This window comes from Ursus americanus, chromosome 27 (assembly GCF_024610735.1).
Source record: "Ursus americanus isolate L20-20 chromosome 27, mUrsAme1.1.p, whole genome shotgun sequence".
NCBI lineage: Eukaryota > Metazoa > Chordata > Mammalia > Carnivora > Ursidae > Ursus > Ursus americanus.
In genome coordinates this window covers 8,831,858-8,855,879 of record NC_142153.1, presented here as the reverse complement: position 1 = coordinate 8,855,879, position 24,022 = coordinate 8,831,858, and the positions used below count along the sequence as shown (strand labels likewise).

The window sequence follows — 24,022 nt, the reverse complement described above, 5'->3', positions numbered from 1 at the left end:
TCCCACTTGGTCATGATGGATAATCCTTTTAATGTACTGTAGGATTCTATTAGTCAGGATCTTGTTGAGGATTTTGGCGTCCATATTCATTAGGGAAATCGGTCTGTAATTCTCCTTTTTGATGAGGTCTTTGCCTGGTTTGGGGATCAAGGTAATATTGGCCTCATAGAATGAGTTTGGTAGCTTTCCTTCTGTTTATATTTTTTGAAATAGCTTTGGGAGAATAGGTATTATTTCTTCTTTGAATGTTTGGTACAATTCCTCAGGAAAACCGTCCGGGCCTGGAGTTTTGTTTTTTGGAAGGTTGTTTATCACTGACTCAATCTCTTCATAATTAATTGGGCTGTTTAAAAAAAAATCAATTTCTTCCTGTTTCAATCTTGGTAGTTTATAGGTTTCCAGGAAGTCCTCCATCTTGTCCAGATTGCTTAATTTATTGGCATAAAGCTGTTGATAAAAGTTTCTAATAATCCTTCCGATTTCATTGGTGTTGATTGTGACCTCTCCTTTTTCATTCATAATTTTATTAATTTGGGTCCTTTCTCTATTCTTTTGGATAAGTCTTGCCAGTGGTCTGTCAATTTTATTAATTCTCTCAAAGAACCAGCTTCTAGTTCTATTGATCTGCTCTACTGTACTCCTGGTTTCTAATTCATTGATTTCTGCTCTAATCTTGGTCAACTGCTTCCTCGTGTGTGGATTAGGCCTGTCCCTTTGTTGCTGTTCTAGCTTCTTGAGGTGAGAATATAAAAACTTTAGACTTTTCTATTCTTTTGAGTGAGGCTTGGATAGCTATGTATTTTCCCCTTAGGACTGCCTTTGCAGTATCCCATAGTTTTTGGACCGTTGTGTTTTCATTCTCGTTGGTTTCCATGAATCGTTCAAATTGATTTTTGATTTCCTGGTTTATCGAATCATTCCTGAGCACGATGGTTCTTAGTCTCCAAGTGTTTGAGTTTCTTCCACATTTTTCCTTGTGGTTGAGTTCCAATTTCAAAGCGTTGTGGTCTCAGAATATGCATGGAATTATTTCAGTCTTTTGGTATCAGTTGAGACCTGTTTTGTGACCCAGAACATGGACTATTCTTGAGAATGTTCCATGAGAATTAGAAAAGAATGAGTATTCTTTGGTTCTGGTGTGTAGTGTTCTATATATATATATATCTATGAGGTCCAACTCGTCGAGTATGGTATTCAAAGCACTTGTTTCTTGATTTCTTGCTTTGGTGATTTGTCTATTGCTGGTAGTGTAGTGTTGAGGTCCCCTACTGTTAACATATTTTTATCTATATGTCTCTTTTTTCTGGTTAAGAGATGGCTTGTGTATCTTGTTGCTCCCCTGTTGGGGGCATATATATTTCCAATTGTCATATCCACTTGTTGGATCCATCCTTTAAGAATAATATAGTGCCCTTCTGTGTCTCTAACTATAGTGTTTAGTTTAAAATCCAAACTGTCTGATATGAGAATTGCTACCCCAGCTTTCTTTTGAGGTCCATTGGCGGGAAAGATGGTATTCCATCCCTTTCCTTTCAGTCTGGATGTATCTTTAGGTTCAAAATGAGTCTCTTGTAGACAGCAAATGGATGAGTCATGTCTTCTTATCCAATCTGCAACCCTGTGGCGTCTTATGGGGGCATTTAGGCCATTTACAATGAGACCGATTATTGAGAGATATGATTTTAATGATGCCATGTTGCCTGTAAAGTCTCTGTTTCTATAGATTGTGACTTTCTGTTCTGTATCACTCTTGGGGGCTTTTAATTTTTATAGAACCCACCTTAATATCTCCTGTAGGGCTGGTTTCCTGGTTACAAAATTGGTCAATGACTGGCGATTCTGTAAGGTCTTTATTTCTCCATCAATTCTGAATGACAGCTTTGCTGGATAAAGGATCCTTGGCTGCATGTTTTTCTCTGAAAGAGCTTTAAAAATGCTCCCCCCCCAACCCTTTCTCTCATTCCAGGTCTGTGTAGACAGGTCTGACGTAATTCTGATACTTTGCCTTGGTACGTGAGAAATTTCTTTGCCCTGGCCCCTTTCAATACTGTATCCTTGGATCTAATATTTGCGAAATGCACTATGATGTGACGTGGTGTAGGTTTCTCATGGTTGAGCTTGGGAGGGGTCCTCTCTGCCTCTTGGACACCAATGCTTGTTTCCCTTGCTAGATTAGGGAAGTTTTCAGCTACAATTTGTTCAAATATCTCTTCTAGACCTCTGTTTTTCTCCACCCCCTTGGGGATGCTGATGATTCTGACATTGGAACATTTCTTTGAGTCAGTAATCTCCCGTAACCTACATTCTTGAGAATGGATTTTTTTGAGCCCAGATTCTATTTTAGCTTCCTCTTCTACTGACCCATCCTCCAATTTGCTGATATGTTCTTCTGCCTCATTCACCCTGGCCGTCAGAGCCTCTAGTTTTGACTGCATTTGGCTCATAGAATTTTTAATTTCTGCCAGATTCGCTCTCATTTCCACCATTAGAGATTCTATATTCTCATTAAAATTTTAATTAATACTTTTGTCAAGTCTACACATCATCTTGACTATTGTAACTCTGAATTCCATTTGTGATAATTTGGTTACATCCATATCCATTAGTTCTGTGGCAGAGGCCACAGACCCATTGTCTTTTCTTTGCTGGGGGGGATTTCTCCTTCTCGTCATTCTGATGAGGAGAGGTTACGGGGTTGTCCAGAGCACAAATTATTGACCGGGACCCAGGCAGTATGCACTTGTTTTATAGGGATCTTAGGGATGTGGGCTTCTTGATTTTTCAGCCTGCCTTCTCGGGGAGGGGCCTGCTGCGCTGATACTCAGGCAACCCTGTTTGGGTAGAGTCTCTGTGTCCCCTGCAAGGGGGGGATGGGGATGGGCACCCTTGAGCTGGTATTTCCAGGCTTCTGTTCTCTGGCAGCTTTCCCTGGCGGTTTGCTGTGCCTCTTCTGAGAGTCAGAGCAGCAGTGGCTGAATCTCAGCCTCTATCTCAGAACAGAGGAATCGTGGACCGTTCTCCACTGATGTTCTGGCCACTTTAACTCTGTTACTGTTGGTGCTGCTCAACCCTGCAGCATACCGGGATGTGTGCCCCACACCCGGCGTCCCAGCCCTTATTTCCAGGGCCGGCGCATCTCTGTCCTTTGCGTTTCTAGCACCGCCAGCCACCAGCAGCCCCCGAGTGCTCCTGGAGCTCCCGGTCTCATTCTGGTTCCAGTGAGCACACCGGAGTTCCGTGAGAAGTCTGGTCGTGCGTGTTCCCTGGCTCACGGTGTCAGTCAGCTCTCTCGCGGGTGCCGGTCCGGGAGTCCGCCCACTCCCCCTTGCCGGTGGCTACCGCTTCCTGGCGCCCAAACGCAGCGGCTCCCTCCCCCTTCTGTTTATCTTACGATATCTGTGCACAGTTTCATGGCTCCCCGCTTCACACCTCAGTACTCAGTGCTGGAGATGTTCGTTTGTAGAGATCCAGATGTATCTTCCTGCATCTTAGGCTGATTCCGTGGATGTTCAGAATGGTCTGGTACCTATCCAACTAGACTCAGGGGTACAGCTGAAAAAGGGGTCCCCTACTCCTCCCCCATCTTAATTCCTCCCCCCTATTTGGACAGTTTAAATCTTGATCAAAACTTTCTGGGGCGCCTTGGGTGGCTCAGTCGTTAAGCGTCTGCCTTCGGGTCAGGTCCTAGGTGACTTATTCTTTGCAAGGCTTTTCTTGGATGTGGAGCACCAGGCCTCTTAAGAGCCTAGACATTGTCATTTTTCCCTCTCCCCTCCAACCTCCCCATGAACTTGTTCAAGGCATTCTTCATGTCTTCATTCCTGAGAGAGGAGATGACGGGGTTCCGCAGAGGGGTCACTGCGGTGAAGAACACAGACACCACGTTGTCCTCCAGGAGGCTGGTGGATGGACAAGAATAGATGAAGATGCAGTATCCCAGGAAGAGTGTGACGATGGTGAGGTGTGCTCACAGGTGGATAAGGCCTTCTGCCTGCCTTCAGAGATCTGTTGCCTCAGACTCACCATGATGACTGCATAGGACACCAAGAGGACCACGAAACAGACCATCAAGATCAGCCCGCTGTTGGAGACGATGAGGATTTCAATGATGTGGGTGTCCGTGCAGGCCAGTTTGATCACCTGAGGCACATCCCAGAAGAAGCTGTCAATCTCATCAGGACCACATAGGGCAGCTTGATAGTGAGGGAGGTCAGCGATATGGAGTTGATGGTACCCCCCGTCCAGAGGGCCACAGCCAGCAGCACACATACTTTCCAGTTTATCACTGTCATGTACTGCAGGGGTTTGCAAATGGCCACGTACCGATCGTAGGCCATGACAGTGAGGAGAAAGATCTCGGTGCAGGCAAAGGGGTGCAGGAAGAACATCTGGGTGACGCAGGCCTCAAAGGAGATGAGCTTCTCTTCTGACCATGTATCTCTGAGCATCTTGGGGACAGTGACCGTGGAGTGGCAGACATCAATAAAAGATAGGTTACTGAAGAAGAAATACATAGGGATATGGAGCCGGCGGTCATAGATAATAGTTATGACAATGAGGATGTTCCCAATCAGTGTCAGGACATAGGAAGTGAGGAACAGGGCAAACACAGTCATCTGCACCTTCTGATTGACAGATAAGCCTCTAAGCCGAATGTATGTCACGGAAGTGGTTTGATTGAGTAGGTCCGCCTCTTCCATTCTCTTTGTTGGACACTCTGCAAAGAATTAGGAAAAAAAATAACACTTAGCATCTGTATCAATCATCTGGTCACTTAATTTCTTCTGTGTTTGCTTTTCCCTCCATCTGGAGCTTATGGTCCAGTATCTTATTTTAAAAACCCCATTCAGCGTCTTCAATCATGCTGCATACACAGTAGGCACCACAGAGACATTTTTGGGAAAATAGTGCAGAGAACCATGATTCACCAAGAGATATAAGGCAGCCTTGGAGAGCGGAGGGCTTATATTTACTCATAAATCTTTAGCAGAGAAGAAACCAGGAGTTTTCTACCCCAAGCCAGTAACATGTTCAAAGTTGTACACAGCCTGGCCTTGAGCATGGTTTTCTCTATTGCCTGTTGACTGCGTTTTTCACTCGTCCGAAGGACTTCCACCCCTGCGCGCTCTGCCGTGATGCCCTGGGACTGTCATGGCAGTGACCTGGTCTGTGGCCGGTAGACGCTTTTCCCCAGTCGGCTGAACAATGGGCAGGGTGGTTGGGGTGTCTTAGAAAGAGCTGAGAGTTTTCCTCATTTCTTTCTTTCCTCCCCTCCCCTCCCCTCCCCTCCTCTCCTCTCTTTGTTTCTTTTTTTTTTCATTTTATAGATAGGGAAAATGAGGCAGAGAGAGGTAAAGCAATGGGCTTAAGTTCACAGAGAATTGCAGTAACAGCTGTGTCTGGAGCACAGGCCTCCTGAGTCCCAGACCAGGCTCTCTATGCCACCACTCTGACCTGAATCGTTTATGTGATGGTTGGCATAATTAGGGCGCTAAGTGGAATGGGTCTTGGTGAGCTGCCTCTTCCTCTGCTAGGTGCACCCCACCAGCCTGGTTGGGCATCTGTGGGGAGTCTCTCTTCTCTCGCTTGTCTTCATGTCACAGCCTGGATGCACAGTCTTCCAGGGGTGCCCACCCATGCATGCTGCTCTCTTGGTTCCCGGGATCCGCTCATCCTGTGCTATCTTCTTCCCATCACTGATCACTACTGGAGTGTTCCCTCATTCCTCAAGGGCAGGCTCTCTGCCAGACAAAAGAATCAGCTCAACATTGGTTATGAAAAAGGACTAGAGAACTCTTTATCTTCTGCCTCTACTTATCTTTTCCATCTCCAGTATTTCCTATTTCTCATCGTGCTGGTCTTCTGCAGACAGTGGCCCTTTTGATAGTCTATATCAATAGAGGGAAGATTAAGGTAGTGTCAAATTAGGAAACTAGCAAAGTAGAGTCATGGGAAAAGAAGGTATTTCTGGGGCACGAGAAGACTTTTAGTTAACATTTGAATTAAACTCAGAGTGTTTAGAGCTTAGATTAATATTTATTGTAACATCTTAATGTAGTGACGGATTAACTTTACTATTAAGCAGTTTTTCTTAGTGGGGGTGCCTGGGTGGCTCCGTTAGTTAAGCGTCTGCCTTCGGCTCAGGTCATGATCCTGGAGTCCCGGGATTTAGTCCAGCATCTGGCTCCCAGATCAGTGGGGAGTCTGCTTCTCCCTCTGACCATCTCCCCTGTCCCCTCTCATGTTCTCTCTCACTCTCTCTCTCAAATAAAGAAATAAAATCTTAAAAAAAGTGAAATATTTCTTAGTATTCACTTAAAGCTTCTGCTCTAGAAAGCTACTTTATTTCATTGTTTTCTAGATTTACTTATTTTTAGAGAAAGAGAGAGTATGTGTGTGTGTATGTGTGTGTGAGTGGGGGGGGGCAGAGGGAAAAGGAGAGAGAGAATCTCAAGCCAACTCCACACCTAGCACAGAGCCCGCTAGGGGGCTTGATCCCACAGCCGTGTTTTCATACTTGAGCTGAAACTGAGAGTTAGATGCTCAACCAGCTTAGCCATTCAGGTGTCCCCAGAAAGCTATTTTAAAAGTTGTATGATTTACATCTGTTCCCTTTTTAATTTACTAATCAACCGAAAGGATGATTGCAAACTAGAAAACTAAAGAACTGAGCAAGAATGAAGCCAGGGGTTTATTTTAAATTAATCTGGAGAATTTCACCGCACAGAGTGGATGGAGAACTAGGTCTGTAATGAAGACTTGTGTTCCATCATCATCACTTTTTTTTTTTTCTATTTCTTTGGAGCTGCAGGAAAAAAAGCTTTGAGAAATGGAGATGTGCCCCACTGCAGTAGAAATTTGGTGTCAGTTTATGTTGAGAATATGGTGCACAAAAAGAAAATCGAATGTCTGTGGCATATGCTTCAGAAAAATGTAGGAAAATAATTAAGAACAAAACCAGAGTAAGACAGAGTGTCTGTAAAATCACCCTGGGTTGTTTCCGGTGCTCCCGTCCCCTCCAAAGAGAACTGAATTGTCACGGTCTGGTAGTTTCAATGTCAAGTTTTGATAGTGAATTATTTTCTAGTGGAAAGAACTAATCAGACAAATTTAAAGTTGGGCACATCAGATAACCTTGTTTACCTTGATTTTTCCATAAGCATGGCCAGAGCCCTCAAAGTTCTCCTGGGTCTTGTTCAGTTTTTGGTGATCAGTCACGGTAAATACATATGGTGATATTTTACCAGGAGAGCTCCAGGGTTTTTGCAAAATTTTACACCTTAGCGCCTATATTATTATCATCGTTATTAGTATGTTGTGCATGTAACTCTGCCTTAAGATTTTCGAAAACTGGTTTCCAGTCAGCTGGAAATGTGTCGTAATTTTGATATACTTTTTGCACTTTTTCAGATGATATTGGCAGTGGAATGATTCAAAGTCACTATCAACCACTTTTCCAGGCCATGCTAGCTTACCAGGAGATTTCTAACACAAACTTGTCCTAATTATTCACAACCAGTGTGATGGAGGCATTGTTTCCTTGGCAGCACACTCTCTGGGTGTAAGTTTTATATGGCTAGCTTCAGACAGATTATTCTACCGAGTACTGAAGGGAAATGTGTACAGAAAGAGAGCAGCTGGGGCTGGCAGCTGCAGGGTTGGGTGGTTTTTTGGTTTGTGTGTGTGTGTGTGTGTGTGTGTGTGTGTGTGTGTGTGTGTGTGTGTGTGAGAGAGAGAGAGAGAGTGTTTACCTGAATTACATAGGTTTTATCTCCTTGGGACCTTTTAAGCAATGTCATCACCTTACCCTAGTCATAGTTAGAAAAAGTTAATTCTGTGGGGACTAACGTTACAGACTTTGAAATTGTCAGTAGGGGAATTTAAAGGGAAAGCAGGGCTTCCACATCTAAACCTTTAGGATGTGTTTAGACATGATTAAATGAACTACTAGTCTGTGCTAAGTATTAGGTGAGGGGCTTTCATGGTTTCTCATGTAATCCACATACAAACACAGAGATGAGGCACGGGCCATGGAGTTAAGATTTTAATCAGCTCTCTGCCAGAGAGGGCAAGGGTTTGGCCTTGAGGGTCAGGTTGTGTGAGTGCAAGTCCTAGATGTGTAAGTTTGGGCAAGTTCCTTAACCTCTCTGGGCCTCAGCTTCTCATCCATAAAACATCAATAACAATGGTCTTTTGTTTCTTAGGACTCTTGAAATCTTTGCAAAGCCTGTGGCACTTAGTGAATATGTTGCTTAAGTTAATGCAGTTAAGCAATATGCAATTCAAACAAACAAGAAAGCCACCACCCCGTAACAGCCAACTCTTTTGGCATCACTATTGGCCTCCTTTTCCCCAGTTGTCTTGTTGCGTTTGTTACCATTGATCAGAGGCCAGACTTGAAGGGATTGAAAAACTCAGAGCTTCTAGAACACAGAGATACTGCTACTTGATCCATGTGGGGCTTGTATTATATTGTGACGTTGGCAACTAGGGTATGCATAAGGAAGAGGGGTATACTGCCCGTACTCATTCTCAAGTAGTTTTGTAATTGAGATCCTTTATCCTAGGCATAGTACACCAAGGATAATATAGAAAATGATGTTCAGTTGATTATAGGGCAATTACTATCACCACTGTCACTGATACTATGCAAGGTTGAGAAATTAATTTTTGGCCTAACCTACAGTGTCTGTATTTCCCACTTCTTCTGGGTAGCCCTCTCCCCTGGCCCACTACGTCCCTCTCTGACTGTATACTGAATGTCCCACTCAGGCTTTTTCTCCCAGGAAGTCCCTCATGCTCCAAAAATTGTGTGTTCCCATTTCCTCTGCAGAATAAATGAGAAGAATTATGGACACTGGCATAGCACTTGAGAGCTTGTAAAGCTCTTTCACACTCATTAATTTATTTGATCTTCACAATATCCCTGTGATATTGTGGGGAGCATTATAGAAAAAGTAGACTTGGCATTAAGTGATTTTCAGAGTTTATATATCAGGGAAGCAGCTGAACCAGGTCTTCTGCTGCTGATTCTGATATTTACTCCATTACTTCACTTGGATGCTGTATTTCTGAGAGAAGCCACACTAAAAAGAGTTGCTTGTTGAATCGCATAGAAAGGTTTCATTGGTTTCTGGATAGGTAACTTCTTGGTTACCTTGGTTACCTTGGTTACCTTGGTTTTTTTAAAGATTATTTATTTATTTTTTGGAGAGAGCATGGCGGGGGGAGGGAGATGGAGAGGGACAAGGAGACTCCTCACAGAGCAGGGAGCCCCCACTCTGGTCTCATCAGGGGGCCAGATCCCAGTACCCTGAGATCATGGCCTGAACAAAATCCGATGCTTAATTGACTGAACCACCAAGGTGCCCCACATTTTCATATTTTTGATCCTCCTGACTGACTCTTTCCTTCTTCCCATTCCATTCTGTCCACTCCAAAAGATCAAAGTGCCATACTCCTCCCTTCTGAAAGGTCACTGACTCTCTGCTAAAAGCAGACAATAAGGGGTTTATAATCTAGGGTGTGTGCAATATCACACTTATTGTAACATGAGATAAAAAGATCCTACATGGAATTTACAATACAGTGAATTAAGGTGACTTGTATTTTAGGAATTTGAGTTGAGATTTCTGTTCCTTATAATTGAAACCATCCTGACTGAGAAAACATTTGATCAGTTTTGACTCACTGGACAATGTTATTGTGAAGAATGCATTGGAGACAGTGAAGAATACTGTTACTGTGGGTTTCATTCTGATTGATAAGAAAGAATTTGTTAATGTCATGTGTGGTGGGCAGAATAATTCCCCCAAAGATGTTGCTTTTGGAATCTGGGGAATCTGTGAAAAGGGACTTTGCAAATGTGATTAGGTTATGGACCTTGAGGTGGGGAGATTCTCCTGGAATATCTGGGTGGGTCCAAAATAATCACTAGGGTCTTCCTGAGTGAAAGAGGGAGGCAGGAGAAGCAGAGTTCAAGAAGGAGATGTGACCACAGAAGCAGAGGTAGGAATGACGAGATTGCCGGTTGGAGGCGGGGGAGAAGCCAAGGAATGTAGGCTACATTCATTCTAGAAGCTGGGAAATTCAAACAAACAGATATTCTCCTAGAGTCTTCAGAAGGACTGTAGCCCTATTGACATTTTGGTTTTAGCCTCATGAAACCGATTTAGACTTCTGATCTGCAGAACGGTAAGATAATACATTTGTGTTGCTTTAAGCCACTGAATTTGAGGTAATTTGTTATAGCAGCAATCAGAAACTAACACATTATGGAAATTGTCAGAAACTTAGAAGAGATTATGCGTAGAAGGGAAGGAAAAATTCTCCCTCTACCCCATGGTCTTCTGGCTGGACCAAGAATTAAATTTACATGAGACAGATTAAGAAAAAAAAAATCAAAGTTTTATTACAGGGGCATGGCAAATTGAGACCAAAAGAAATAACCAAAGCAGGCAGTTTTTATACTTTTTAGACAAAAAGACAGTAAATCACAGAGGAATTGGCAGGATATAGGAAACTTAACATTAGGAGCTTCAATTCGTAAGGAATTCGAACAGAGTATGGGCTGGTGTAGTAAATTAGTAAAAAGGAACAAGGTTGTTTACACAGCTTTCTTGGTTCTTAATTTCCTATCTCTTGTGATAAGGATATATATTTTTTTTTTTGCCCCCTGAAACAGGAAGGATGTCTTTCACATGGTAGGCTTATTTCCTGCTTTCACAGAAAAAGAGAAGGGTATGAATGTCCTTCTTACATAACCAGTCTCTTAAGTAACTTATTTTACTTTATTTGAAAGATTTTCTGTGTTGGTTTGAGAGAAAGAGTGTGGGGGGAGGGCAGAAGGAGAGGGGAGAGAGAATCTCAAGCCTCCTCTGTGCCAAGTGTGATGCCCAATGCTGGTCTTGATCGCAAGACCCTGAGTTCATGACCTGACTCCAGATCACGAGTCGGAGGCTTAAACAACTGAGGGACCCAGGCGCCCTGGCAAAAGAACACTTTTGATATATTTCCAGGCAATGCAGGGAAGTGACTAGTGCAAGAGGGAAGACAAACAAGGGGGACGCTGCATTTCCCTAACTTACTGCCTAAAGAGATTTAGTTTCCAGTCTACGGGTCAGGGATGAAGAATACAGGCGAAGCTCAGCCATTTTCATGAGTTGGAGACAGCAAGATGGAAGTTGGGAGAAGTCAATATGGCTGTGGTTTACAGTACAGAATACTGAGGAGAGTGGCACAGAGAAAGAGGACCTCAGAAAGCCATCTAGGATCACGTTTGAGTTTTCATAGAATTCCTCAATTGGGCACCTGTGTGAGGAACGTATGTGGTGTGGGGAAAATTATAGCCCAGGGGAAGCAGAGAGGAAAATGTCACTAGCCTTCACACACAATCAGGAAAAGTCTGTGCTACCAGCAGCAGGCAGAGTGGAAAACCTCGTAATTCGTGGGACATTGCAAAGAGAGCTCAGAATACCAACAGAACAATAGCAAAATATATTGAAGACTACTGTGATACCACCTAACAAACCTTTGGAAAGCTAGTCTGGAAGGATAAAATAGTTTTCAAGGACCCTCACCATCAGAACAATCCTCAAGAGTATGTGTAGAAATATAAGCAAGAGTTAATATCTAACATTAAAATTCACAATACCAGCCTTCCAACAAGATTACCAGGATGCAAAGAAGGAGAAAAGTTCACCTCGTACTGAGGAGAAAGATTAAACAATAGAAATCTACCCAGAAATAAAGATGATGGAAATATTGCACATGTACATTCAAACAACCGTTAGAAAGAGTTTTTATATATATAAAAATGTACACAAAGGATGAAGTGAAACGGAGGTATAGAAAATATGAAAACAAGGAAAACCCAACTTCTGGAGCTGAACAGTGGCACGTCTAAGATGAAAAATGTAGTAGATGGGCTTTCTTTCACGTTAGACACTACATAGCAAAAAGAGAGAGAGAGAGACAGAGAGAGAACTTGAATGCATGATCATAGCAGTTGTCCAGAATAAAGCAGAGAAAAGGAAGGGTGCAAACCACGCCGTGCACACAAACACTAGAGTAGGTGTGAGCTTTGTAGCAATTTTCAAGTGGCCTGGTAGATAAGAAATTGGCTGAGGTACAGAAAAAAAAATGTTTGAAGAAGTAATGTCTGATTATTATCTGAATTGCATGAACCCTCTACACCCATAGATTCAAGAATTCAGGAATCCAGCCAACAAAACCCCCAAACATAAGGATCATGAAAAAACCCCTCCTTATCAACCTACATCCTAATAAAACTGCTTAAGACCAATGCTAAAGAAAAAAATCTAAAAAGCAGATGGAGATGAGTCCATTGCATTACCTGTCACGTCCCTAATTGTGTAGATGGTCTCTGTTTCTTTCTGGTCTGTGTTACTCTTGGAGTCTCTCTTCCCTTACAGGATCCCCCTTCCTATTTCTTGCAGGGTGGTTTAGCGGCCAAATCCTTTGAGTTTCTTTCTGTCCTGGAAGCTCTTTATCTCTGCTCCTATTCGGAATGACTCCTTGCTGGATAAAGTATTCTTGGCTGCATGTTTTTCTCATTTAGTACCCTGACTCGATCACGCCAGCCCTTTCTGGTGTGCCAGGTCTCTGTGGATAGGTATGTGGCTAGTCTAATGTGCTTACCCCTGTCGGTGAAGACCCTCTTGTCTCGAGCTGCTTTCAGGATTTTCTCTTTCTGTCTGAAATTGCAAACGTCACTAGTATATGTTAGGGTGTTCCTCTATTCTTATGGATTTGGGGAAGAGTCCTCTCTACCTCTTGGACTTGAATGCCTGTTTCCCTCCCAGATTAGGGAAGTTCTCAGCTACGATCCACACAGATAGATCTTCTGTCCCTCTGTGTCTTCTCCCTCAGGGCCAGAAGTAATTCCAATATTGTTTCCTTTTGTGGCATCACTGATTTTTCGATTCCTCCACCCATGGTCCATTCGTTGGCTTTCTCTCTTTTTCTCAGCTTCCTTCCTTTCCATCAGCTTGTCTTTGGTGTCACTGACTCTGTCTTCTGCCTCATTGACCCTAGGCGTTAGAGCATCCACATCCAATGTAGACTGCATCTCAGTTAGAGCCTTTTGAATGTGGGCCTGATTCGATTTCATTTCTGCACTATGAGAGTCTCTCGTGTCATTTATCCTTTTTTCAAGCCCAGCTAGCAACTTTGTAATTGTCATCCTGAGTTCCAGCTCTGACATCTTACTTAAAACCGTATGCATTAGATCAGTGGCAGAGAGTGTTACCCCTGGCTCTTTCTTTTGCTGTGAATCCCTCCCTCTAGTCACTTTTCCCAGAGAAGAATGGATGGGGGAGAGAGAGATTGGGATCTCACAGGGTGGACAAAACTGGGTGATCCACTTGGTCCCGATTGTCTTTTGGTCTGTGTGTTGGAAGTCACTAAATCCCAAAATTGTAAAGAAAGCCAAACTCATATATATATAGCGAAAAGAATCCGAAAATGAGGAATATAGGAGCGCCTGGGGGGCACAGCGGTTAAGCGTCTGCCTTCGGCTCAGGGCGTGATCCCGGCAATCTGGGATCGAGCCCCACATCAGGCTCTTCTGCTATGAGCCTGCTTCTTCCTCTCCCACTCCCCCTGCTTGTGTTCCCTCTCTCGCTGGCTGTCTCTATCTCTGTCGAATTAATAAATAAAATCTATAAAAAAAAAAAAGACTCTCTTTAAAAAAAAACAAGAAAACAAAAATGAAGAAAATATGTATAAAATGTCAATGTAAAAAATGACAGTTCAGAAAAGATTGAAAAATGAAGAGTTGCTAAAATAAAAAAAAAAGTAGTTGGAAAGGGAAAAAAAGAGGGAAAAAAATAAATGGAAAATTTTGAATGGAGAGAGAAATGAATCATGAGAAAAAGCCTCAAGCTCTAGGTGCTATTTTCCCCTAGCGCTGGAGTTTGGCCATCCTCTTTGGTCTGTAAACTTACTGTTCACTTGTTCTTTCACCTCGTTTTCGGGGGGCGGGGGCCTAGTGCGCTGATTCTCAGGTGTTTTTGCCTGGACGGGGATGCACTGCCCCTTGCCAGGGGGCCCGGTGGGGCTCAGGGTCAGCTGGTTGCTCTGTGTGCCTTGTGTTCCCAGAGGGCTTTCCCTGCCTCTTGAAAGGGTGAGAATAAAAACGGCCGCCCTCATCTGTAGGCGCAGAGGTGTGATGCTGTTGTGCACCAAGTTCTGTAGACTTCTGCGGTGCTCCCCACACCAAAGCTCCTTGGGGAAGGCGGAGGGTCACAGCGTTTCTGTCCTTTGCAGGGCTCCCAGGTGGAGAGCTTCCGATCAAGTGGACTCCCCGTCAACCGACTTTGTGCAAGGAGAGGGATCTCTCCCTTCTCCTCACTTGTGTCTGGAGCAGGAAGCGTAGGCACCGCTCTCACAACAACTGAACTGCAGGGTTATCAAGAATTGGGGCTGGCAGGGGCAGGGGGTCACTGCTGGAGGAGCCTGAGGGGTGTGGAGGGGCTATGCCCAGTGCCAAAGCTGCCGGTGGAGGCTCTGTCCATCCTGCAGCTTCCATGAGCACCCAGTGTGCTTTGGAAATGAGGAGGTTGTGGAATACAGGTGAGGTTCAGTGGGGGTGGAATCTGGAGCCGACGACCAGGAAAGAATTCTTGAGACGTCTTTGGTGCAAAATTGGTGGTTTATGACAGGACCCATGGCAGAAAGAGATGCTGCCCTGGCTTGTGAGGGGTGGCTGATGGTAGACTATGGGGTTGGGAGAAGGTAAGGAAAAAGGGAGGTTGAGATAATACTTGCATATGTGAAAGAAGACTCACAAGGTACAGAGGCCTTGCCATTGTCTCGGGAAGGTGGTTTTGCCCTCTAGCAAGGCATGAACATTAGGACGGTTGGGAACTTCCTGGAGGCTGCAGAGTATAAGGACATTTCATTGTATCTACTTTCCCTTCAGGAAGCTAAGTTATTGATAGAAATGCTTGGTTCTTGTAAACTGCTAAGACATTGGGAAACTGAGGGAGACTTAAGTCTTGCAGGATTGTGGTGTCTATAGGTTAACTATTTCTTTGCCCTTTAGGGCAGCCAGGAGTGCCTGAGGAATGTCACGTACACCCCATGGTGGGGGTGTGTATGGGGTGTCAATTCCGGCTTTGTCCTCAGCTAGCCTTCTCTTCCCTCCTCAGTAAAGGTCCCCCCTGTTCACAGAGGTTCAAGCAGTTCTTGCTGTTGCCACCTAGTGGACATATGGATGAACACATTCAGGTCATGTCTGTGACTCACTGACCTGAGCTGCCATGAGAGCTTGGTTCCTTCCTGGGAGGACAAGGCCCAAAAAGGATGGACCCGGAGCAAGCAGACAAGTGTGGCCTGGCCGACGCCCCTCTGATGGCCTGGAAGCAGGACCCGGTTGCTCTACTTAGAAGCTGAGTTCTAGAGCAGGAGGGGCTGGAGTGGCTGGGGTGTGTCCCGGGATGGGGTCTGGATGAGGGGTGTTCCAGGACGGGTGTGTGTGTGTGTGTGTGTGTGTGTGTGTGTGTGTGTGTGTGGTGGGGCAGGGATGCTTGTGGAGGGAGGATCCGTGAGGGCGGTATGGAGAGGCTCTTCCCTGCTCCACGGGTCCCGCCCAGGTAGCCTGATGGCCTCACTGTGGGCTTGTCTTCCTCATGATTTCAGGGTTCATCTCTAGTCTCCGGGGACCCTCCTTTCCCGAGCAAGGCTCCACGGAAAGAAAGAGAGTATAGATAGAGGACCCTGAAGCCAATACTCCCACAATGGGACTAAAGTGTGTTCCAGAAATTGTGCTTTTAGGAAACAGTCCTAAAGCAAAAGAGATTTAGGGCACATTGTACTCTTCACTTTAAGGATGAGACTCCAAGAATTGGAGATGTCTCAATTGTTCGGCAGGTGGTGCTGCTGAGTAAATGATGTGTAGCCCCTGAGAATGCAGAAGGGGACAGGAGGAGCAGTGCCTGTCCCCTGTGGGGACCTCAGGCCGCACAAGAGCCCAGCTGTGGAACCCTCCCTGCCCCACCCTATCCCACACACAGGCAAACCCCCTCCCCCCACACACTCACCCATACACTCCAAGGGAAAGGACTGGAAGAGGGCCGCCATGTGTTATGGGCTATCGTGATAGAAGGTAGAAGAAATGTGTCTTCCTTTCTTCATATTTACATCACTATTTTACTAACAAAACGTAATCTGGCTAAAACCTTAGAGAACTTTTTAATTACCTGATATGTTTGTAATAAAGAGGAAGATTTAATATGCAGTCTTAATATTTTTCTAATATGCACATTAGAATCATTGAAACCTGGCCTATCCAGGAAAATGAAAGATTTTGAAGGTATCTCATGAACCCAGATATTTCTGGCTCTTGGGTCACACTTACAAAAGGGAAGCCTATCCCAGATCATGAAAACATTTCATTTTGAGGCTTCACATGCGCAGTATTGTATCAGGAATATTCCTTTGTAGTAAAATGGGGTTTTTTTGTTTGTTTGTTTGTTTGTTTGTTTCTGTTTTTGGTTTTGTTTGTTTTTTAAGAGAAAAAAACCTGAAAAAAAATATGAATCACTCATAGGTTACGTAGCTAGATACAAAAAGGGCACACTGTCTGATCCCACACACATGAAAACCCAGAAGAAGCAACTCACAGAGGCGGAGAGGGGAGCCGTGGCTGCAGGGACTGGGCTGAGGGAATGAACAGTATCTGACGAGTGGCACGGGAGTCTCTGGGAGGGAAATACTGTAGAAGGACAAGGCTGTGAAACACTCTGTACCTAATGACACCTGGAAGTACAATATAAAAGGATCAGAGTAAAATTCCATGAAAACTCAATTTATCCTTTATTTATAGACCAGAATATATTAAGCAATGAAACAGGTGCATGAACAACGCAAAAATTAGAAACACTGGAAGGACAGGGGAGGGGAAGCCATCCTTTGGGGATTCAGCGAGCAGGAACTGCTGCTCCGGGGCCGAGGCCGGTTGCTCCACTGAGAGAGGTGGTTGCTGGAGCCTGCTCGGGCTCCTGGCTTTCCAAAGGTGCAGGTGACTCTTCTAGCTCCTGACAGAGAGTCAGAGCTGTGAGTATATCCTCCGCTGGCTCTGACATGGCATGTGGCCTAAGGGGCTCTTCAGGGACCTCCATAGCTAGGACTGGAGCCTGCTTTGGCTCTGGGGCTGCCAAGGGCACAGGTGGCTCTTGGAGCTTCTGACAGGGACTTAGAGCTGTGAGTCTGTCCTGCGCCGACTCCGACAGGGCAGGTGGCATCAGGGGCCCTTCAGGGACCTCTCTAGCTAGTGCTGGGGCCTGCTCTGGCTCCTGGCTTTCCAAAGGCGCAGGTGACTCTTGCACATCCTCACGGTGGATCAGAGCTCTGACCACCAGCTGCACTGGGCCCGACACGGCAGGTGACGTCCCTGCTCTTTTGAGTTGCTGAGCTCCAGCAGCAGTGATGGGGTTTTCCAGCTCAGGCTCTGAAGCTGCAGCAGGCAGCACAGTGGGAGCTGGGACTAGCTTTCGGCACGGTTCCGGATCTCGCTCTGGGGCCGCTGCTGTGGCTCCAAGAAGAGAAAGTGTGGTCATGATGATTGTCTTTCCATGTCCCTTCCAAATGAAGGCAACTTTGCCCACCACTCAATATTGTCTGAGTCTAAGAACCCGTCCCTGGGTGGTCTCCCCATATTGTAGCCCATGGGGACAGTGATCTGAGACCACTCCTTGCTCCCAGCCACACTGCAGTCTGCGGAGGCTTGCTCTGTGTGTCCCATTCTCTCCCCTCCACAGGCCTCCATCAGTCACCCCCAGTCCTCCTCACCCCCAGCCTCTGGCCCAGCGGGCTCGAGATGTCGCAGCCGAGAGAGGAGGAGCCAGGCACGTTGCTCCAGGTCTGAGCCTGGCACATTGAGCCTTGCGTACGCCAGTAGTGTCTTTAGGCAGGGAAATTCTGGGGGCTGGAAGAAATCTTCAGGGTAGTGGCCCAGCCAGGTGCCCAGGATGGAGGAGATGGCCCTGGGGACAGACAGGTGGGCAGAGGTGTCAGAGGACGGGGCACCTCCCACACGGATGCCCCAGGGAACCCCTGTGGGAACCTGGGCCCCTGGGTCCCCGGCTCCTGGCTGTCAGAGCCCATTCCTACTCCATGTCCACCTGTGATGTGGCAGTCCTGCCTGAGGCAGACCTGGTCACTGAGGAGGGGCTGGCCCAAAGCCTCTGTGAGTGGGAGCCCTTGACCCCTGGTGTGACCATTTCTGTCCTCGTCGTGGAAACTGGACGCCCTGCTCAGTCTCCCGGCCCACTTGCCGCGTGACTTCCACTGCACGTGGGCAGGGAGGGGTGGCGTGTCTGGCGTGGTCATTGCCCTCAGTGCACACTAGTGCTCTGTGTCTATCCAACCAAGGAGGGAGCAAAGGGACTCTGTCCCATCCCTGGCCTTCCCAGGACCCTCCCGATACCTCCCACTTCCCCTCCTGTGCCTACGTGCTGCCTCGTTCAGTAGGTGCCAGGAGAGGGTGTCCTTCCGTGGACACCAATCTCCCACTGGGTGGGGGACGTCCAGTCCCCGAGCCCTCCCTGGGTCTCCTCTGAGTACCTGCTGAGCACCCAGTGTCGACGTTCCACCAGATGTGTGGAAGCCATGCCCTTTGTTCTGGGTCCCAGGATTGGGGTAGAGACAGGGCTGGGAGGCGGCGGTGATGGGGAATGACACTGTTAGGGGCTGAGGCTGCCCTCCAGCCCCCTCTGCTCTCCCACAGTGCCCACACCCCACCCAGGGCTCTCCAGGACCCCTTTCCTCTTCTGCAGAAGAAGCCCTGAGACCTGGACCCTCCAACAGGAATTGCAGATGTGTGGGATGAGGGTCCAGCAGCCCCCAGATCACAGTCCCGTCGCTGCCCTCTCAAAGAAGGAAGGGCCCTGTGCATTAGCCAAAGCTCACTCACATGCCCCGCTGCTCCTGGGCTCCGCCGATCTCGTCCCAGGAAGAGAGGACGCATCCGTAGCTAGAGGAGGCCGGAGGGGTGGTGGGGGGATCGCATGAAATGTCCTGTGAACCCTCCCTCTCATCATATCTAGTGTCACTGTCTGACTGCCGACTAGAATGGAGCCCTGGGGTGCTCCCGGGTGCTGTCTGCTGTGTGCGTGGGATCACAGTCAGCGCCCAGGGAAGCGTCTGCAGGTCTGCACCTAGAAGGGCATCCATCCTTTATGCTCGATGAATGGCAGGGCCCCCACCAGCCCCATCCCAGAGAGCTGAGTGGGCCTGGGGCCCCCTGCTCATCCCCGGGCATGCCTGCTCTGGTCTCACCCAGGACACAGAGCCCAGATGGAGTGTCAGATGTCCTTTTCCAAGGGGAAAAGAGCCCAGCTCAAGACCGTGGTGACGGTGAGGGCTGAGGCAGAGGCTTCTTCATGGGGAGCGGGACGATGGTCCACGAGCACGACCACAGCCCCTGTAGCGGACCTTTCCACAGGGCCAGGCACCCAGGTGTCCTTAGCCTACAGGACCCCACTGAGTCCCTGTAATAACTCTGACCCAGTCCGAGGAGCCAACTGAGGCTCCGGGAAGTTGGGTGGCATTCCCCAGACTCCCAAGCACGAGGTGGGCAAATCCCACTGGGCTGTGGAGGGGCAGGGTGCTCACCTTGTCAACAGCTGGTCCAGCACCTCCTGGGTGGTAGCAAAAGCTCTGTATGTGGCCAGGAACGTGGAGACGTAGCTGAGGTCTCTGGCTAGGAAGGCGGGCAGCAGGTGTTCTACTCGCTTCTTCAGCAGCTCTGCCCGTTGGGGCCACACCACGCAGGTCCCATTGCTCTTCCCGGTTGAGGCCTTTCTAGCCTGAGGTGGGACAGGGGAGACATGCGATCTTCACTGCAGTCACCAGGAGGGTTGGGGGTTGGAGCCCAGAGCAAACCCCCAGGCTCTCGGTGACGTAGGCAAAGAGGTGGGACAGGAGGGCCCACAGTAGACAAAAGGAGCAAGGTGCCTGGCTGGTTCCGTGGGTTCGGGGTCCGCCTCTTGGTTTCGGCTGAGGTCATGATGCGCGCGTCCTGAGATCGAGTCCATCCTCAGGCTTCGCACTTAGGGCGGGGTCTGCTTGAGGATCCTGTCTCTGCCTCTGTGTCTCCCACCCCCGTCTCTGTCTCTGTCTCTATCTCTGTCTGTGTCTCAAAAAAATACCTCATGCAATCCTTTTAGGGAAAAGGGAGAATGGCAACAATAGGAGGATGTGAGGTGGGGGGTGTGTGAATGGACGTTGGTATCTCAGGTCAGATCGTTAGCTGAGTATTGACAGCCTCTCCCTGCACTAAGGGCATCGTCCCTGTGATTTCTGACGATGTATCCCACGCTTGAGAACACAGAGACTGTTTCATGGGTGGGGGTGCTCAGCATTTTAGGGTACGTAGGATGTTCCGTGCAGCACTGTGAGGTGGCAACAGAAGGGAATCACATGAACGTCCTGCATCTGTGAAGGGCTCAATGGCTGCGGTAACTGATGGGCCTTCTGGAATGTTGTGCAGCACAAGGAGGCGCCTGCTCCGGACCCTGGAGGGGCCCCAGGGATGTGCTCCTTTACAACCAAAGGGCAGAGCAATAGGCATAGTACCGTGAGCCCCATGCCCCTTTGGGGAAAAGTCTCCCAACTCACCAGGATCTCGAGCAAGGGATGAGAGGTGGTTTAAGGTCGCTTTTCTGATATTCGTACAGATATGTGGATAGGGACTGTGCATCGGGCCAAGGCCGTGGCAGGGCCCTGAGGGCTGGTTTGGGGAGGGGATGGGGATCCGGGTTCACATGGGAGCAGGAGTCTAGGACGGAGCCCCGAGGAGCCCAGAGGCTGGTTTCTGGGATCTGGGTCCCTTTGTGCCGCATCGGTGCCCTGGGTGCTGGGTCCCTCCGGCACCTCCACTCACCCTGAGCCAGCGCTGGACTTTGTTGGCAGTAGGGGACTCCTTCCTGTCCTTCAAGGAGGTGGGGCAGGGGATCCCATCGTTCAGCTCCTGCCCCGTCTCCTGTGTGGAGCTCTGTAAAGACAGTGCCCGGCAGCCAGGCGGGAGGCCTCAGAGGTCTGTCTGGCTGCCTTGGCTGGTCCTCAGCCCCAGGGGACTCCCTTCCAGACACACCACACCCCAGGATGCACGCAGCTCCACCATGGAGAGAAAAGTGACACAGCTCGAGGGCCTTGGATTCACTCTGGCCCTGGTGAGAGGCACCTCGGGAATCCTCTTTCCACCCTGCCCCCCCCACCCCCCCGTGGCATCGGTGTGAACATGAAGGCATCACCAGGGTATCCACTGCCCTGCAACCTCCTCCAGCCCAGGGCGGGACCTCCCCCACATACCCCTCTTTCCCTGAAACTGGGGGAATGGGGCTGCCCAGGGATGGCTCGGAGAGGTGGCCTGGCCTGGCCTAGGTCGCTCGGTATTACCTTCCGGCACCTCCTGGCAAAGGCCCTGAGGTGTCGGGGGCGCGGGTTGAGCCAGTGTCTGCAGCATGTGAAACGTCCCTCACCCCGGGGATTCTGGAAGCCAGAGCCCCGGAAAATGGGCACGCAGCAAGAGAACATCTTTCACTATCGAATGTCTCCGGCCAAGTGAGCCTGATACGGGACCGCACTAGAATGTGGGTGCCTGGTGACCGGGGTTCCGAGTTCCGTTGGGGTCGGTTATCAGGGAAGTGACTTCACTTCCTGGGATCCCCTCCCTGAGTCCACACCTGGACTAGCACCTGCACAGACAGTGCTCTGGGCTGCCGACTGCTCATCCCCTTTCTGCATGCCATGCCAAATGTGTACCCAGTGACACCAACACAACCCTCTCCACAGGCCCCAGGGAAGGTCTGGGTGCAGCCAGGGCCCCAGCTTGGAAACACCCCTGGGCTCTGATGCAACTCTCCATCTTCCCTGTTTTGGACCCCGGAGAAGCCGTTGTGCCTGTCAGGGATGGTCTGTGTCTTGCCTGTGCGATAGGGATTATTCCAGCGTGTACTTCTTGCAGAAGTCCACAGGCATAGGTGGGATACCATCTAAGAAATTGGGGGAGTGGTGTCGCACGTAGGGAATACCTGCCACCACATTTTCTTCCTTTCTCACCTTCTCTGAGTCTGTAGCTCCTCCGATCCCACCCACAGTCCCTAGTGTTGTGTGTGTGTCTGTGCACATGTGTGTGCCCCAGTACTCCTATTGTGCAGGCCCAGTCCCACCTAGGGGTGGATGGGAAATAGCTTTCCCAGGTCTTAGGCTTTCTAATTTCCAAGGCAAACCCTGCAGAAGCTATTGGAGCCTTGGCTTAGAGGGGCTGAGCCCACCCTTACTCCTAGACGCTGCCAGTCGTGTGTCACGAGCCATCCCTCCTTTCCTCTGGGTGTCATGTGGGCAGGGGTGCCGTCAGTGGGTTGCCCTGGCCTGGGCTCCTCCTCAGACAGGTACGTGCTGGGATGCCTCCTGCCTGGGATGTCGATGCTTCTTCCCACCCCCATACCATCTCCAGGTCTACAGCCAGTTCCAGAACACCACCTCTTCCCGAGCTCCCAGTGAGTAGCTAGGTTCAGCCATGGCCCCACCTTTGAGGACACTCGGAGAGCTGGGTTCAGGCCTGGTTCTGCCTTCTTACCAGTCTGTGATTCTGGGCAAGCCACGGACCCTGCTAGGGTCTTCCCCTTGTTGCAGAGGCCGTCTCTTACGTAACTGACTTTATTTTCGTTGAAAGATTTTCTGTGTTGGCTTGAGAGACAGAGTGTGGGGGGTGGGGAGGATAGAGGGAGAGGGGAGACAGAATCTCAAGCCGACTCTGTGCTGAGTGTGATGCCCAATGCTGGTCTTGATCCCAAGACCCTGAATTCGTGACCTGAGTCCAGATCACGAGTCAGAAGCTTAAGCAACTGAGCCACCCAGGCGCCCTGGCAAAAGAACACTTTCGATATATTTCCAGGCAATGCAGGGAAGTGACTAGTGAAAGAGGGAAGACAGACATGGGGGACTGTGCATTTCCCTCACTTAACTGCCTAAAGAGATTTAGTTTCTAGTCTATGGGTCAGGGATGAAGAATACAGGCGCAGCTCAGCCATTTCCATGAGTTGGAGACAGCAAGATGGAAATTTGGAGAAGTCGATATGGCTGTGGTTTACAGTACAGAATACTGAGGAGAGCTGCACAGAGAAAGAGGACCTCAGAAAGCCATCTAGGATCACTTTTGAGTTTTCATAGAATTCCTCAATAGGGCACCTGTGTGAGGAACGTATGTGGTGTGGGGAAAATAATAGCCCAGGGGAAGCAGAGAGGAAAATGTCACTAGCCTTCACACACAACCAGGAAAAGTCTGTGCTACCAGCAGCAGGCAGAGTGGAAAACCTCGTAATTCGTGGGACATTGCAAAGAGAGCTCAGAATACCAACAGAACAATAGCAAAATATATTGAAGACTACTGTGATACCCCCTAACAAACCTTTGGAAAGCTAGTCTGGAAGGATAAAATAGTTCTCCAGGACCCTCACCATCAGAACAATCCTCAAGAGTATGTGTAGAAATATAAGCAATAGTTAATATCTAACCATTAAAATTCACAATACCTGCCTTCCAACCAAAGATTACCAGGATGCAAAGAAGGAGAAAAGTTCACCTCGTACTGAGGAGAAAGATTAAACAATAGAAACCTACCCAGAAATGAAAAAGAGGATGGAAGTATTGCACATGCACTTTCAAACAACTGTTAGAAAGAGGTTTTATATACGTAAGAATGTACACAAAGGATGAAGTGAAACAGAGATATAGAAAATATGAAAACAAGGAAAACCCAACTTCTGGAGCTGAAGAGTAGCACGTCTAAGATGAAAAATGTAGTAGATGGGCTTTCTTTCACGTTAGACACTACATAGCAAAAAGAGAGAGAGAGAGACAGAGAGAGAACTTGAATGCATGATCATAGCAGTTGTCCAGAATAAAGCAGAGAAAAGGAAGGGTGCAAACCACGCCGTGCACACAAACACTAGAGTAGGTGTGAGCTTTGTAGCAATTTCAAGTGGCCTGGTAG

At 48.0% G+C, this 24,022-nt stretch overlaps 1 pseudogene; it reads right to left on the bottom strand.

Moving 5' to 3' along the window:
• Nucleotides 1-3,745: 3,745 nt before the first annotated feature.
• Nucleotides 3,746-4,766, bottom strand: LOC148107617 (olfactory receptor 4E1-like; annotated as a pseudogene).
• Between the last annotated feature and the right edge of the window lie 19,256 nt (nucleotides 4,767-24,022).